At 47.3% G+C, this 16,403-nt stretch overlaps 7 non-coding genes across 7 annotated transcripts; all 7 read right to left on the bottom strand.

The window, feature by feature from the left end:
- Positions 1 to 1,781: 1,781 nt before the first annotated feature.
- trnad-guc (transfer RNA aspartic acid (anticodon GUC)) lies at positions 1,782 to 1,853 on the bottom strand. The gene has a single exon. It is a non-coding gene; the product is annotated as a tRNA-Asp (tRNA).
- Positions 1,854 to 3,474: 1,621 nt separating this feature from the next.
- On the bottom strand, positions 3,475 to 3,546 carry trnad-guc (transfer RNA aspartic acid (anticodon GUC)). Its single transcript has one exon. It is a non-coding gene; the product is annotated as a tRNA-Asp (tRNA).
- Positions 3,547 to 6,862: 3,316 nt separating this feature from the next.
- Positions 6,863 to 6,934, bottom strand: trnad-guc (transfer RNA aspartic acid (anticodon GUC)). The gene has a single exon. It is a non-coding gene; the product is annotated as a tRNA-Asp (tRNA).
- Positions 6,935 to 10,248: 3,314 nt separating this feature from the next.
- trnad-guc (transfer RNA aspartic acid (anticodon GUC)) lies at positions 10,249 to 10,320 on the bottom strand. The gene has a single exon. It is a non-coding gene; the product is annotated as a tRNA-Asp (tRNA).
- A 1,621-nt stretch (positions 10,321 to 11,941) lies between these two features.
- trnad-guc (transfer RNA aspartic acid (anticodon GUC)) lies at positions 11,942 to 12,013 on the bottom strand. Its single transcript has one exon. It is a non-coding gene; the product is annotated as a tRNA-Asp (tRNA).
- Positions 12,014 to 13,636: 1,623 nt separating this feature from the next.
- trnad-guc (transfer RNA aspartic acid (anticodon GUC)) lies at positions 13,637 to 13,708 on the bottom strand. The gene has a single exon. It is a non-coding gene; the product is annotated as a tRNA-Asp (tRNA).
- A 1,623-nt stretch (positions 13,709 to 15,331) lies between these two features.
- trnad-guc (transfer RNA aspartic acid (anticodon GUC)) lies at positions 15,332 to 15,403 on the bottom strand. Its single transcript has one exon. It is a non-coding gene; the product is annotated as a tRNA-Asp (tRNA).
- Between the last annotated feature and the right edge of the window lie 1,000 nt (positions 15,404 to 16,403).

Genomic DNA, 16,403 nt, shown 5'->3' with positions numbered 1-16,403 from the left:
ATGTGAATGCACACCTTTGGAGCAAACGGGACTTGAATACGGCACTCCGGGGTTGAGAAATGGAGCTGACCCCTCAAAATGCCACCGACTCCCCGGCGGGGAATTGAACCCCGGTCTCAAGCGTGACAGGCGGGGATACTAACCACTATACTACCGAGGATTGGACGGCGTCGCCCTCTGTTTCATTGGTATTAGATAGAATGTTCTTATGTGAAATTTTGATTTGTTGTCAATTTGAATTCTTCTTTAGATCATTCTGCTACCTCTGTGGAGATGATTCAGATATTAGTTATTGTTGTTTTCATGTTTGAATATCTATCTGTAAAGTAATCCGCTGCTGCTGTAAAACAGCCATTTCGTTGTGTCCTACCATCTGTGTTCAACTTCGTCCACTGCTGATCCACGCGCTCTCATTACCTGCCTCCTACAAACTGGTTCACACGCTGGCCTGTAATACAACACAAATCCAACAGCCTGGCTTCAATTCCCACAGCCAAATGGACTCAGCATGAAAGATTCCCCTTTTCAAGCTCATCCCCTCAGGTTCAACTACCACCCATCGATCGCTCCCTCATCAGAGAGCAGTGCTCCTCGAGGACGGTGGTGACTTTACTGTATGCTGCATCAGCTCCACTGTCAACGTCGAAACACTTTGCCAACAATTTCTTGATGTTTATAAAATCATGAGGATGAACAGTTAATCGCAGGGTTACTTCCAACTCACGTCAATCTCTGAGCCATGCATTTAACATCGAAACATAGAAAATAAGTGCAGGGGTAGGCCATTCAGCCCTTCAATTCAGGCAGAATCCTAGGAGCAGGAAAATCACGATGCTGTCTGACTTGCGTTGCTTTTCCAGCACCACTCTAATCGAGACTCTGATTTCCAGCAACTGCAGTCCTCACTTGTGCCATTCAGCCCTTCAAGACAGCACCACCATTCAATATCATCATGACTGAACGTGGATCTGCATGGGTTTCTCTTCAGAATGGTCGGTGTGGACTTGTCCGTCTGAATGGCCTGCTTCCACACTGTGGTGATTCTATGATGCCAACAGTGTAGGTTCAGTTCCTGCACGTGCAGCAGACCACAGTGAAGGTTCTGCTTTCTCAACCTTGCCTCTGTGTTGACCTACATGTTAACCCAGCCACTGGGCTTTGTCCTTCTATCGAGAAGAGCAGACAAAAATGCTTCTCAGATGACTTTGACTTTCCACTGTGGGTGTAGTACAGTCTGCCAGCAGCAGGGGATGGTGTTGCATCACCTTAATCGCAGGATCGGGTCCAATCTCTGAGGGGGACTGACCCCTTTTTGATGTGAGGGAGGGTGTAAAAAAACCTCACATTCATTTGTCGCTACCGGTTGCTTAAAGGTTTTCATTTGCACTCCGTTTGCGCGGGAGTTATAAGCCCACTGACGGGACGAAGTAACAAGAAAATCAGAATGGGAAACAGAAATTGCTGGAGAAAGTCAGCATCTGGAGTGGGGGTGAGAGTGGGGGAAGAACGCAGTCAACGTTTCTTCAGGACGCCATTCTTCAGGACGGCATTTTTCATTTGTCGTCAAAAAGCAGGAAGTCTCGAATGGGTGCCTGGATAGATGAAAGTGTAAGTTTGCCAGGGAGAGCAGAATTGAGACAATTTTCGGTTTTGTTTGTTGGTCAGATTGTTTACAAGAGCAGACTGCTCGGACATGTGAATGCACACCTTTGGAGCAAACGGGACTTGAATACGGCACTCCGGGGTTGAGAAATGGAGCTGACCCCTCAAAATGCCACCGACTCCCCGGCGGGGAATTGAACCCCGGTCTCCCGCGTGACAGGCGGGGATACTAACCACTATACTACCGAGGATTGGACGGCGTCGCCCTCTGTTTCATTGGTATTAGATAGAATGTTCTTATGTGAAATTTTGATTTGTTGTCAATTTGAATTCTTCTTTAGATCATTCTGCTACCTCTGTGGAGATGATTCAGATATTAGTTATTGTTGTTTTCATGTTTGAATATCTATCTGTAAAGTAATCCGCTGCTGCTGTAAAACAGCCATTTCGTTGTGTCCTACCATCTGTGTTCAACTTCGTCCACTGCTGATCCACGCGCTCTCATTACCTGCCTCCTACAAACTGGTTCACACGCTGGCCTGTAATACAACACAAATCCAACAGCCTGGCTTCAATTCCCACAGCCAAATGGACTCAGCATGAAAGATTCCCCTTTTCAAGCTCATCCCCTCAGGTTCAACTACCACCCATCGATCGCTCCCTCATCAGAGAGCAGTGCTCCTCGAGGACGGTGGTGACTTTACTGTACGCTGCATCAGCTCCACTGTCAACGTCGAAACACTTTGCCAACAATTTCTTGATGTTTATAAAATCATGAGGATGAACAGTTAATCGCAGGGTTACTTCCAACTCACGTCAATCTCTGAGCCATGCATTTAACATCGAAACATAGAAAATAAGTGCAGGGGTAGGCCATTCAGCCCTTCAATTCAGGCAGAATCCGAGGAGCAGGAAAATCACCATGCTGTCTGACTTGCGTTGCTTTTCCAGCACCACTCTAATCGAGACTCTGATTTCCAGCAACTGCAGTCCTCACTTGTGCCATTCAGCCCTTCAAGACAGCACCACCATTCAATATCATCATGACTGAACGTGGATCTGCATGGGTTTCTCTTCAGAATGGTCGGTGTGGACTTGTCCGTCTGAATGGCCTGCTTCCACACTGTGGTGATTCTATGATGCCAACAGTGTAGGTTCAGTTCCTGCACGTGCAGCAGACCACAGTGAAGGTTCTGCTTTCTCAACCTTGCCTCTGTGTTGACCTACATGTTAACCCAGCCACTGGGCTTTGTCCTTCTATCGAGAAGAGCAGACAAAAATGCTTCTCAGATGACTTTGACTTTCCACTGTGGGTGTAGTACAGTCTGCCAGCAGCAGGGGATGGTGTTGCATCACCTTAATCGCAGGATCGGGTCCAATCTCTGAGGGGGACTGACCCCTTTTTGATGTGAGGGAGGGTGTAAAAAAACCTCACATTCATTTGTCGCTACCGGTTGCTTAAAGGTTTTCATTTGCACTCCGTTTGCGCGGGAGTTATAAGCCCACTGACGGGACGAAGTAACAAGAAAATCAGAATGGGAAACAGAAATTGCTGGAGAAAGTCAGCATCTGGAGTGGGGGTGAGAGTGGGGGAAGAACGCAGTCAACGTTTCTTCAGGACGCCATTCTTCAGGACGGCATTTTTCATTTGTCGTCAAAAAGCAGGAAGTCTCGAATGGGTGCCTGGATAGATGAAAGTGTAAGTTTGCCAGGGAGAGCAGAATTGAGACAATTTTCGGTTTTGTTTGTTGGTCAGATTGTTTACAAGAGCAGACTGCTCGGACATGTGAATGCACACCTTTGGAGCAAACGGGACTTGAATACGGCACTCCGGGGTTGAGAAATGGAGCTGACCCCTCAAAATGCCACCGACTCCCCGGCGGGGAATTGAACCCCGGTCTCCCGCGTGACAGGCGGGGATACTAACCACTATACTACCGAGGATTGGACGGCGTCGCCCTCTGTTTCATTGGTATTAGATAGAATGTTCTTATGTGAAATTTTGATTTGTTGTCAATTTGAATTCTTCTTTAGATCATTCTGCTACCTCTGTGGAGATGATTCAGATATTAGTTATTGTTGTTTTCATGTTTGAATATCTATCTGTAAAGTAATCCGCTGCTGCTGTAAAACAGCCATTTCGTTGTGTCCTACCATCTGTGTTCAACTTCGTCCACTGCTGATCCACGCGCTCTCATTACCTGCCTCCTACAAACTGGTTCACACGCTGGCCTGTAATACAACACAAATCCAACAGCCTGGCTTCAATTCCCACAGCCAAATGGACTCAGCATGAAAGATTCCCCTTTTCAAGCTCATCCCCTCAGGTTCAACTACCACCCATCGATCGCTCCCTCATCAGAGAGCAGTGCTCCTGGAGGACGGTGGTGACTTTACTGTACGCTGCATCAGCTCCACTGTCAACGTCGAAACACTTTGCCAACAATTTCTTGATGTTTATAAAATCATGAGGATGAACAGTTAATCGCAGGGTTACTTCCAACTCACGTCAATCTCTGAGCCATGCATTTAACATCGAAACATAGAAAATAAGTGCAGGGGTAGGCCATTCAGCCCTTCAATTCAGGCAGAATCCTAGGAGCAGGAAAATCACCATGCTGTCTGACTTGCGTTGCTTTTCCAGCACCACTCTAATCGAGACTCTGATTTCCAGCAACTGCAGTCCTCACTTGTGCCATTCAGCCCTTCAAGACAGCACCACCATTCAATATCATCATGACTGAACGTGGATCTGCATGGGTTTCTCTTCAGAATGGTCGGTGTGGACTTGTCCGTCTGAATGGCCTGCTTCCACACTGTGGTGATTCTATGATGCCAACAGTGTAGGTTCAGTTCCTGCACGTGCAGCAGACCACAGTGAAGGTTCTGCTTTCTCAACCTTGCCTCTGTGTTGACCTACATGTTAACCCAGCCACTGGGCTTTGTCCTTCTATCGAGAAGAGCAGACAAAAATGCTTCTCAGATGACTTTGACTTTCCACTGTGGGTGTAGTACAGTCTGCCAGCAGCAGGGGATGGTGTTGCATCACCTTAATCGCAGGATCGGGTCCAATCTCTGAGGGGGACTGACCCCTTTTTGATGTGAGGGAGGGTGTAAAAAAACCTCACATTCATTTGTCGCTACCGGTTGCTTAAAGGTTTTCATTTGCACTCCGTTTGCGCGGGAGTTATAAGCCCACTGACGGGACGAAGTAACAAGAAAATCAGAATGGGAAACAGAAATTGCTGGAGAAAGTCAGCATCTGGAGTGGGGGTGAGAGTGGGGGAAGAACGCAGTCAACGTTTCTTCAGGACGCCATTCTTCAGGACGGCATTTTTCATTTGTCGTCAAAAAGCAGGAAGTCTCGAATGGGTGCCTGGATAGATGAAAGTGTAAGTTTGCCAGGGAGAGCAGAATTGAGACAATTTTCGGTTTTGTTTGTTGGTCAGATTGTTTACAAGAGCAGACTGCTCGGACATGTGAATGCACACCTTTGGAGCAAACGGGACTTGAATACGGCACTCCGGGGTTGAGAAATGGAGCTCACCCCTCAAAATGCCACCGACTCCCCGGCGGGGAATTGAACCCCGGTCTCCCGCGTGACAGGCGGGGATACTAACCACTACACGACCGAGGATTGGACGGCGTCGCCCTCTGTTTCATTGGTATTAGATAGAATGTTCTTATGTGAAATTTTGATTTGTTGTCAATTTGAATTCTTCTTTAGATCATTCTGCTACCTCTGTGGAGATGATTCAGATATTAGTTATTGTTGTTTTCATGTTTGAATATCTATCTGTAAAGTAATCCACTGCTGCTGTAAAACAGCCATTTCGTTGTGTCCTACCATCTGTGTTCAACTTCGTCCACTGCTGATCCACGCGCTCTCATTACCTGCCTCCTACAAACTGGTTCACACGCTGGCCTGTAATACAACACAAATCCAACAGCCTGGCTTCAATTCCCACAGCCAAATGGACTCAGCATGAAAGATTCCCCTTTTCAAGCTCATCCCCTCAGGTTCAACTACCACCCATCGATCGCTCCCTCATCAGAGAGCAGTGCTCCTCGAGGACGGTGGTGACTTTACTGTATGCTGCATCAGCTCCACTGTCAACGTCGAAACACTTTGCCAACAATTTCTTGATGTTTATAAAATCATGAGGATGAACAGTTAATCGCAGGGTTACTTCCAACTCACGTCAATCTCTGAGCCATGCATTTAACATCGAAACATAGAAAATAAGTGCAGGGGTAGGCCATTCAGCCCTTCAATTCAGGCAGAATCTGAGGAGCAGGAAAATCAGGATGCTGTCTGACTTGCGTTGCTTTTCCAGCACCACTCTAATCGAGACTCTGATTTCCAGCAACTGCAGTCCTCACTTGTGCCATTCAGCCCTTCAAGACAGCACCACCATTCAATATCATCATGACTGAACGTGGATCTGCATGGGTTTCTCTTCAGAAGGGTCGGTGTGGACTTGTCCGTCTGAATGGCCTGCTTCCACACTGTGGTGATTCTATGATGCCAACAGTGTAGGTTCAGTTCCTGCACGTGCAGCAGACCACAGTGAAGGTTCTGCTTTCTCAACCTTGCCTCTGTGTTGACCTACATGTTAACCCAGCCACTGGGCTTTGTCCTTCTATCGAGAAGAGCAGACAAAAATGCTTCTCAGATGACTTTGACTTTCCACTGTGGGTGTAGTACAGTCTGCCAGCAGCAGGGGTTGGTGTTGCATCACCTTAATCGCAGGATCGGGTCCAATCTCTGAGGGGGACTGACCCCTTTTTGATGTGAGGGAGGGTGTAAAAAAACCTCACATTCATTTGTCGCTACCGGTTGCTTAAAGGTTTTCATTTGCACTCCGTTTGCGCGGGAGTTATAAGCCCACTGACGGGACGAAGTAACAAGAAAATCAGAATGGGAAACAGAAATTGCTGGAGAAAGTCAGCATCTGGAGTGGGGGTGAGAGTGGGGGAAGAACGCAGTCAACGTTTCTGGTCCAGTGACCATTCTTCAGGACGGCATTTTTCATTTGTCGTCAAAAAGCAGGAAGTCTCGAATGGGTGCCTGGATAGATGAAAGTGTAAGTTTGCCAGGGAGAGCAGAATTGAGACAATTTTCGGTTTTGTTTGTTGGTCAGATTGTTTACAAGAGCAGACTGCTCGGACATGTGAATGCACACCTTTGGAGCAAACGGGACTTGAATACGGCACTCCGGGGTTGAGAAATGGAGCTGACCCCTCAAAATGCCACCGACTCCCCGGCGGGGAATTGAACCCCGGTCTCCCGCGTGACAGGCGGGGATACTAACCACTATACTACCGAGGATTGGACGGCGTCGCCCTCTGTTTCATTGGTATTAGATAGAATGTTCTTATGTGAAATTTTGATTTGTTGTCAATTTGAACTCTTCTTTAGATCATTCTGCTACCTCTGTGGAGATGATTCAGATATTAGTTATTGTTGTTTTCATGTTTGAATATCTATCTGTAAAGTAATCCGCTGCTGCTGTAAAACAGCCATTTCGTTGTGTCCTACCATCTGTGTTCAACTTCGTCCACTGCTGATCCACGCGCTCTCATTACCTGCCTCCTACAAACTGGTTCACACGCTGGCCTGTAATACAACACAAATCCAACAGCCTGGCTTCAATTCCCACAGCCAAATGGACTCAGCATGAAAGATTCCCCTTTTCAAGCTCATCCCCTCAGGTTCAACTACCACCCATCGATCGCTCCCTCATCAGAGAGCAGTGCTCCTGGAGGACGGTGGTGACTTTACTGTATGCTGCATCAGCTCCACTGTCAACGTCGAAACACTTTGCCAACAATTTCTTGATGTTTATAAAATCATGAGGATGAACAGTTAATCGCAGGGTTACTTCCAACTCACGTCAATCTCTGAGCCATGCATTTAACATCGAAACATAGAAAATAAGTGCAGGGGTAGGCCATTCAGCCCTTCAATTCAGGCAGAATCCTAGGAGCAGGAAAATCACCATGCTGTCTGACTTGCGTTGCTTTTCCAGCACCACTCTAATCGAGACTCTGATTTCCAGCAACTGCAGTCCTCACTTGTGCCATTCAGCCCTTCAAGACAGCACCACCATTCAATATCATCATGACTGAACGTGGATCTGCATGGGTTTCTCTTCAGAATGGTCGGTGTGGACTTGTCCGTCTGAATGGCCTGCTTCCACACTGTGGTGATTCTATGATGCCAACAGTGTAGGTTCAGTTCCTGCACGTGCAGCAGACCACAGTGAAGGTTCTGCTTTCTCAACCTTGCCTCTGTGTTGACCTACATGTTAACCCAGCCACTGGGCTTTGTCCTTCTATCGAGAAGAGCAGACAAAAATGCTTCTCAGATGACTTTGACTTTCCACTGTGGGTGTAGTACAGTCTGCCAGCAGCAGGGGATGGTGTTGCATCACCTTAATCGCAGGATCGGGTCCAATCTCTGAGGGGGACTGACCCCTTTTTGATGTGAGGGAGGGTGTAAAAAAACCTCACATTCATTTGTCGCTACCGGTTGCTTAAAGGTTTTCATTTGCACTCCGTTTGCGCGGGAGTTATAAGCCCACTGACGGGACGAAGTAACAAGAAAATCAGAATGGGAAACAGAAATTGCTGGAGAAAGTCAGCATCTGGAGTGGGGGTGAGAGTGGGGGAAGAACGCAGTCAACGTTTCTTCAGGACGCCATTCTTCAGGACGGCATTTTTCATTTGTCGTCAAAAAGCAGGAAGTCTCGAATGGGTGCCTGGATAGATGAAAGTGTAAGTTTGCCAGGGAGAGCAGAATTGAGACAATTTTCGGTTTTGTTTGTTGGTCAGATTGTTTACAAGAGCAGACTGCTCGGACATGTGAATGCACACCTTTGGAGCAAACGGGACTTGAATACGGCACTCCGGGGTTGAGAAATGGAGCTGACCCCTCAAAATGCCACCGACTCCCCGGCGGGGAATTGAACCCCGGTCTCCCGCGTGACAGGCGGGGATACTAACTACTATACTACCGAGGATTGGACGGCGTCGCCCTCTGTTTCATTGGTATTAGATAGAATGTTCTTATGTGAAATTTTGATTTGTTGTCAATTTGAATTCTTCTTTAGATCATTCTGCTACCTCTGTGGAGATGATTCAGATATTAGTTATTGTTGTTTTCATGTTTGAATATCTATCTGTAAAGTAATCCGCTGCTGCTGTAAAACAGCCATTTCGTTGTGTCCTACCATCTGTGTTCAACTTCGTCCACTGCTGATCCACGCGCTCTCATTACCTGCCTCCTACAAACTGGTTCACACGCTGGCCTGTAATACAACACAAATCCAACAGCCTGGCTTCAATTCCCACAGCCAAATGGACTCAGCATGAAAGATTCCCCTTTTCAAGCTCATCCCCTCAGGTTCAACTACCACCCATCGATCGCTCCCTCATCAGAGAGCAGTGCTCCTGGAGGACGGTGGTGACTTTACTGTATGCTGCATCAGCTCCACTGTCAACGTCGAAACACTTTGCCAACAATTTCTTGATGTTTATAAAATCATGAGGATGAACAGTTAATCGCAGGGTTACTTCCAACTCACGTCAATCTCTGAGCCATGCATTTAACATCGAAACATAGAAAATAAGTGCAGGGGTAGGCCATTCAGCCCTTCAATTCAGGCAGAATCCTAGGAGCAGGAAAATCACCATGCTGTCTGACTTGCGTTGCTTTTCCAGCACCACTCTAATCGAGACTCTGATTTCCAGCAACTGCAGTCCTCACTTGTGCCATTCAGCCCTTCAAGACAGCACCACCATTCAATATCATCATGACTGAACGTGGATCTGCATGGGTTTCTCTTCAGAATGGTCGGTGTGGACTTGTCCGTCTGAATGGCCTGCTTCCACACTGTGGTGATTCTATGATGCCAACAGTGTAGGTTCAGTTCCTGCACGTGCAGCAGACCACAGTGAAGGTTCTGCTTTCTCAACCTTGCCTCTGTGTTGACCTACATGTTAACCCAGCCACTGGGCTTTGTCCTTCTATCGAGAAGAGCAGACAAAAATGCTTCTCAGATGACTTTGACTTTCCACTGTGGGTGTAGTACAGTCTGCCAGCAGCAGGGGATGGTGTTGCATCACCTTAATCGCAGGATCGGGTCCAATCTCTGAGGGGGACTGACCCCTTTTTGATGTGAGGGAGGGTGTAAAAAAACCTCACATTCATTTGTCGCTACCGGTTGCTTAAAGGTTTTCATTTGCACTCCGTTTGCGCGGGAGTTATAAGCCCACTGACGGGACGAAGTAACAAGAAAATCAGAATGGGAAACAGAAATTGCTGGAGAAAGTCAGCATCTGGAGTGGGGGTGAGAGTGGGGGAAGAACGCAGTCAACGTTTCTTCAGGACGCCATTCTTCAGGACGGCATTTTTCATTTGTCGTCAAAAAGCAGGAAGTCTCGAATGGGTGCCTGGATAGATGAAAGTGTAAGTTTGCCAGGGAGAGCAGAATTGAGACAATTTTCGGTTTTGTTTGTTGGTCAGATTGTTTACAAGAGCAGACTGCTCGGACATGTGAATGCATACCTTTGGAGCAAACGGGACTTGAATACGGCACTCCGGGGTTGAGAAATGGAGCTGACCCCTCAAAATGCCACCGACTCCCCGGCGGGGAATTGAACCCCGGTCTCCCGCGTGACAGGCGGGGATACTAACCACTACACTACCGAGGATTGGACGGCGTCGCCCTCTGTTTCATTGGTATTAGATAGAATGTTCTTATGTGAAATTTTGATTTGTTGTCAATTTGAATTCTTCTTTAGATCATTCTGCTACCTCTGTGGAGATGATTCAGATATTAGTTATTGTTGTTTTCATGTTTGAATATCTATCTGTAAAGTAATCCACTGCTGCTGTAAAACAGCCATTTCGTTGTGTCCTACCATCTGTGTTCAACTTCGTCCACTGCTGATCCACGCGCTCTCATTACCTGCCTCCTACAAACTGGTTCACACGCTGGCCTGTAATACAACACAAATCCAACAGCCTGGCTTCAATTCCCACAGCCAAATGGACTCAGCATGAAAGATTCCCCTTTTCAAGCTCATCCCCTCAGGTTCAACTACCACCCATCGATCGCTCCCTCATCAGAGAGCAGTGCTCCTCGAGGACGGTGGTGACTTTACTGTATGCTGCATCAGCTCCACTGTCAACGTCGAAACACTTTGCCAACAATTTCTTGATGTTTATAAAATCATGAGGATGAACAGTTAATCGCAGGGTTACTTCCAACTCACGTCAATCTCTGAGCCATGCATTTAACATCGAAACATAGAAAATAAGTGCAGGGGTAGGCCATTCAGCCCTTCAATTCAGGCAGAATCTGAGGAGCAGGAAAATCAGGATGCTGTCTGACTTGCGTTGCTTTTCCAGCACCACTCTAATCGAGACTCTGATTTCCAGCAACTGCAGTCCTCACTTGTGCCATTCAGCCCTTCAAGACAGCACCACCATTCAATATCATCATGACTGAACGTGGATCTGCATGGGTTTCTCTTCAGAAGGGTCGGTGTGGACTTGTCCGTCTGAATGGCCTGCTTCCACACTGTGGTGATTCTATGATGCCAACAGTGTAGGTTCAGTTCCTGCACGTGCAGCAGACCACAGTGAAGGTTCTGCTTTCTCAACCTTGCCTCTGTGTTGACCTACATGTTAACCCAGCCACTGGGCTTTGTCCTTCTATCGAGAAGAGCAGACAAAAATGCTTCTCAGATGACTTTGACTTTCCACTGTGGGTGTAGTACAGTCTGCCAGCAGCAGGGGTTGGTGTTGCATCACCTTAATCGCAGGATCGGGTCCAATCTCTGAGGGGGACTGACCCCTTTTTGATGTGAGGGAGGGTGTAAAAAAACCTCACATTCATTTGTCGCTACCGGTTGCTTAAAGGTTTTCATTTGCACTCCGTTTGCGCGGGAGTTATAAGCCCACTGACGGGACGAAGTAACAAGAAAATCAGAATGGGAAACAGAAATTGCTGGAGAAAGTCAGCATCTGGAGTGGGGGTGAGAGTGGGGGAAGAACGCAGTCAACGTTTCTTCAGGACGCCATTCTTCAGGACGGCATTTTTCATTTGTCGTCAAAAAGCAGGAAGTCTCGAATGGGTGCCTGGATAGATGAAAGTGTAAGTTTGCCAGGGAGAGCAGAATTGAGACAATTTTCGGTTTTGTTTGTTGGTCAGATTGTTTACAAGAGCAGACTGCTCGGACATGTGAATGCACACCTTTGGAGCAAACGGGACTTGAATACGGCACTCCGGGGTTGAGAAATGGAGCTGACCCCTCAAAATGCCACCGACTCCCCGGCGGGGAATTGAACCCCGGTCTCCCGCGTGACAGGCGGGGATACTAACCACTATACTACCGAGGATTGGACGGCGTCGCCCTCTGTTTCATTGGTATTAGATAGAATGTTCTTATGTGAAATTTTGATTTGTTGTCAATTTGAATTCTTCTTTAGATCATTCTGCTACCTCCGTGGAGATGATTCAGATATTAGTTATTGTTGTTTTCATGTTTGAATATCTATCTGTAAAGTAATCCGCTGCTGCTGTAAAACAGCCATTTCGTTGTGTCCTACCATCTGTGTTCAACTTCGTCCACTGCTGATCCACGCGCTCTCATTACCTGCCTCCTACAAACTGGTTCACACGCTGGCCTGTAATACAACACAAATCCAACAGCCTGGCTTCAATTCCCACAGCCAAATGGACTCAGCATGAAAGATTCCCCTTTTCAAGCTCATCCCCTCAGGTTCAACTACCACCCATCGATCGCTCCCTCATCAGAGAGCAGTGCTCCTGGAGGACGGTGGTGACTTTACTGTATGCTGCATCAGCTCCACTGTCAACGTCGAAACACTTTGCCAACAATTTCTTGATGTTTATAAAATCATGAGGATGAACAGTTAATCGCAGGGTTACTTCCAACTCACGTCAATCTCTGAGCCATGCATTTAACATCGAAACATAGAAAATAAGTGCAGGGGTAGGCCATTCAGCCCTTCAATTCAGGCAGAATCCGAGGAGCAGGAAAATCAGGATGCTGTCTGACTTGCGTTGCTTTTCCAGCACCACTCTAATCGAGACTCTGATTTCCAGCAACTGCAGTCCTCACTTGTGCCATTCAGCCCTTCAAGACAGCACCACCATTCAATATCATCATGACTGAACGTGGATCTGCATGGGTTTCTCTTCAGAAGGGTCGGTGTGGACTTGTCCGTCTGAATGGCCTGCTTCCACACTGTGGTGATTCTATGATGCCAACAGTGTAGGTTCAGTTCCTGCACGTGCAGCAGACCACAGTGAAGGTTCTGCTTTCTCAACCTTGCCTCTGTGTTGACCTACATGTTAACCCAGCCACTGGGCTTTGTCCTTCTATCGAGAAGAGCAGACAAAAATGCTTCTCAGATGACTTTGACTTTCCACTGTGGGTGTAGTACAGTCTGCCAGCAGCAGGGGATGGTGTTGCATCACCTTAATCGCAGGATCGGGTCCAATCTCTGAGGGGGACTGACCCCTTTTTGATGTGAGGGAGGGTGTAAAAAAACCTCACATTCATTTGTCGCTACCGGTTGCTTAAAGGTTTTCATTTGCACTCCGTTTGCGCGGGAGTTATAAGCCCACTGACGGGACGAAGTAACAAGAAAATCAGAATGGGAAACAGAAATTGCTGGAGAAAGTCAGCATCTGGAGTGGGGGTGAGAGTGGGGGAAGAACGCAGTCAACGTTTCTGGTCCAGTGACCATTCTTCAGGACGGCATTTTTCATTTGTCGTCAAAAAGCAGGAAGTCTCGAATGGGTGCCTGGATAGATGAAAGTGTAAGTTTGCCAGGGAGAGCAGAATTGAGACAATTTTCGGTTTTGTTTGTTGGTCAGATTGTTTACAAGAGCAGACTGCTCGGACATGTGAATGCACACCTTTGGAGCAAACGGGACTTGAATACGGCACTCCGGGGTTGAGAAATGGAGCTGACCCCTCAAAATGCCACCGACTCCCCGGCGGGGAATTGAACCCCGGTCTCCCGCGTGACAGGCGGGGATACTAACCACTATACTACCGAGGATTGGACGGCGTCGCCCTCTGTTTCATTGGTATTAGATAGAATGTTCTTATGTGAAATTTTGATTTGTTGTCAATTTGAATTCTTCTTTAGATCATTCTGCTACCTCTGTGGAGATGATTCAGATATTAGTTATTGTTGTTTTCATGTTTGAATATCTATCTGTAAAGTAATCCGCTGCTGCTGTAAAACAGCCATTTCGTTGTGTCCTACCATCTGTGTTCAACTTCGTCCACTGCTGATCCACGCGCTCTCATTACCTGCCTCCTACAAACTGGTTCACACGCTGGCCTGTAATACAACACAAATCCAACAGCCTGGCTTCAATTCCCACAGCCAAATGGACTCAGCATGAAAGATTCCCCTTTTCAAGCTCATCCCCTCAGGTTCAACTACCACCCATCGATCGCTCCCTCAGCAGAGAGCAGTGCTCCTGGAGGACGGTGGTGACTTTACTGTATGCTGCATCAGCTCCACTGTCAACGTCGAAACACTTTGCCAACAATTTCTTGATGTTTATAAAATCATGAGGATGAACAGTTAATCGCAGGGTTACTTCCAACTCACGTCAATCTCTGAGCCATGCATTTAACATCGAAACATAGAAAATAAGTGCAGGGGTAGGCCATTCAGCCCTTCAATTCAGGCAGAATCCTAGGAGCAGGAAAATCACGATGCTGTCTGACTTGCGTTGCTTTTCCAGCACCACTCTAATCGAGACTCTGATTTCCAGCAACTGCAGTCCTCACTTGTGCCATTCAGCCCTTCAAGACAGCACCACCATTCAATATCATCATGACTGAACGTGGATCTGCATGGGTTTCTCTTCAGAAGGGTCGGTGTGGACTTGTCCGTCTGAATGGCCTGCTTCCACACTGTGGTGATTCTATGATGCCAACAGTGTAGGTTCAGTTCCTGCACGTGCAGCAGACCACAGTGAAGGTTCTGCTTTCTCAACCTTGCCTCTGTGTTGACCTACATGTTAACCCAGCCACTGGGCTTTGTCCTTCTATCGAGAAGAGCAGACAAAAATGCTTCTCAGATGACTTTGACTTTCCACTGTGGGTGTAGTACAGTCTGCCAGCAGCAGGGGATGGTGTTGCATCACCTTAATCGCAGGATCGGGTCCAATCTCTGAGGGGGACTGACCCCTTTTTGATGTGAGGGAGGGTGTAAAAAAACCTCACATTCATTTGTCGCTACCGGTTGCTTAAAGGTTTTCATTTGCACTCCGTTTGCGCGGGAGTTATAAGCCCACTGACGGGACGAAGTAACAAGAAAATCAGAATGGGAAACAGAAATTGCTGGAGAAAGTCAGCATCTGGAGTGGGGGTGAGAGTGGGGGAAGAACGCAGTCAACGTTTCTGGTCCAGTGACCATTCTTCAGGACGGCATTTTTCATTTGTCGTCAAAAAGCAGGAAGTCTCGAATGGGTGCCTGGATAGATGAAAGTGTAAGTTTGCCAGGGAGAGCAGAATTGAGACAATTTTCGGTTTTGTTTGTTGGTCAGATTGTTTACAAGAGCAGACTGCTCGGACATGTGAATGCACACCTTTGGAGCAAACGGGACTTGAATACGGCACTCCGGAGTTGAGAAATGGAGCTGACCCCTCAAAATGCCACCGACTCCCCGGCGGGGAATTGAACCCCGGTCTCCCGCGTGACAGGCGGGGATACTAACCACTATACTACCGAGGATTGGACGGCGTCGCCCTCTGTTTCATTGGTATTAGATAGAATGTTCTTATGTGAAATTTTGATTTGTTGTCAATTTGAACTCTTCTTTAGATCATTCTGCTACCTCTGTGGAGATGATTCAGATATTAGTTATTGTTGTTTTCATGTTTGAATATCTATCTGTAAAGTAATCCGCTGCTGCTGTAAAACAGCCATTTCGTTGTGTCCTACCATCTGTGTTCAACTTCGTCCACTGCTGATCCACGCGCTCTCATTACCTGCCTCCTACAAACTGGTTCACACGCTGGCCTGTAATACAACACAAATCCAACAGCCTGGCTTCAATTCCCACAGCCAAATGGACTCAGCATGAAAGATTCCCCTTTTCAAGCTCATCCCCTCAGGTTCAACTACCACCCATCGATCGCTCCCTCATCAGAGAGCAGTGCTCCTCGAGGACGGTGGTGACTTTACTGTACGCTGCATCAGCTCCACTGTCAACGTTGAAACACTTTGCCAACAATTTCTTGATGTTTATAAAATCATGAGGATGAACAGTTAATCGCAGGGTTACTTCCAACTCACGTCAATCTCTGAGCCATGCATTTAACATCGAAACATAGAAAATAAGTGCAGGGGTAGGCCATTCAGCCCTTCAATTCAGGCAGAATCCGAGGAGCAGGAAAATCAGGATGCTGTCTGACTTGCGTTGCTTTTCCAGCACCACTCTAATCGAGACTCTGATTTCCAGCAACTGCAGTCCTCACTTGTGCCATTCAGCCCTTCAAGACAGCACCACCATTCAATATCATCATGACTGAACGTGGATCTGCATGGGTTTCTCTTCAGAAGGGTCGGTGTGGACTTGTCCGTCTGAATGGCCTGCTTCCACACTGTGGTGATTCTATGATGCCAACAGTGTAGGTTCAGTTCCTGCACGTGCAGCAGACCACAGTGAAGGTTCTGCTTTCTCAACCTTGCCTCTGTGTTGACCTACATGTTAACCCAGCCACTGGGCTTT

Source organism: Chiloscyllium plagiosum, unplaced genomic scaffold, assembly GCF_037043375.1.
Source record: "Chiloscyllium plagiosum isolate Xiang-an unplaced genomic scaffold, Cpla_swu_hap1 HiC_scaffold_35, whole genome shotgun sequence".
Classification (NCBI taxonomy): Eukaryota; Metazoa; Chordata; class Chondrichthyes; order Orectolobiformes; family Hemiscylliidae; genus Chiloscyllium; species Chiloscyllium plagiosum.
The sequence above is the reverse complement of the archived record's forward strand: the minus strand, read 5'-3'. Positions and strand labels throughout refer to the sequence as shown.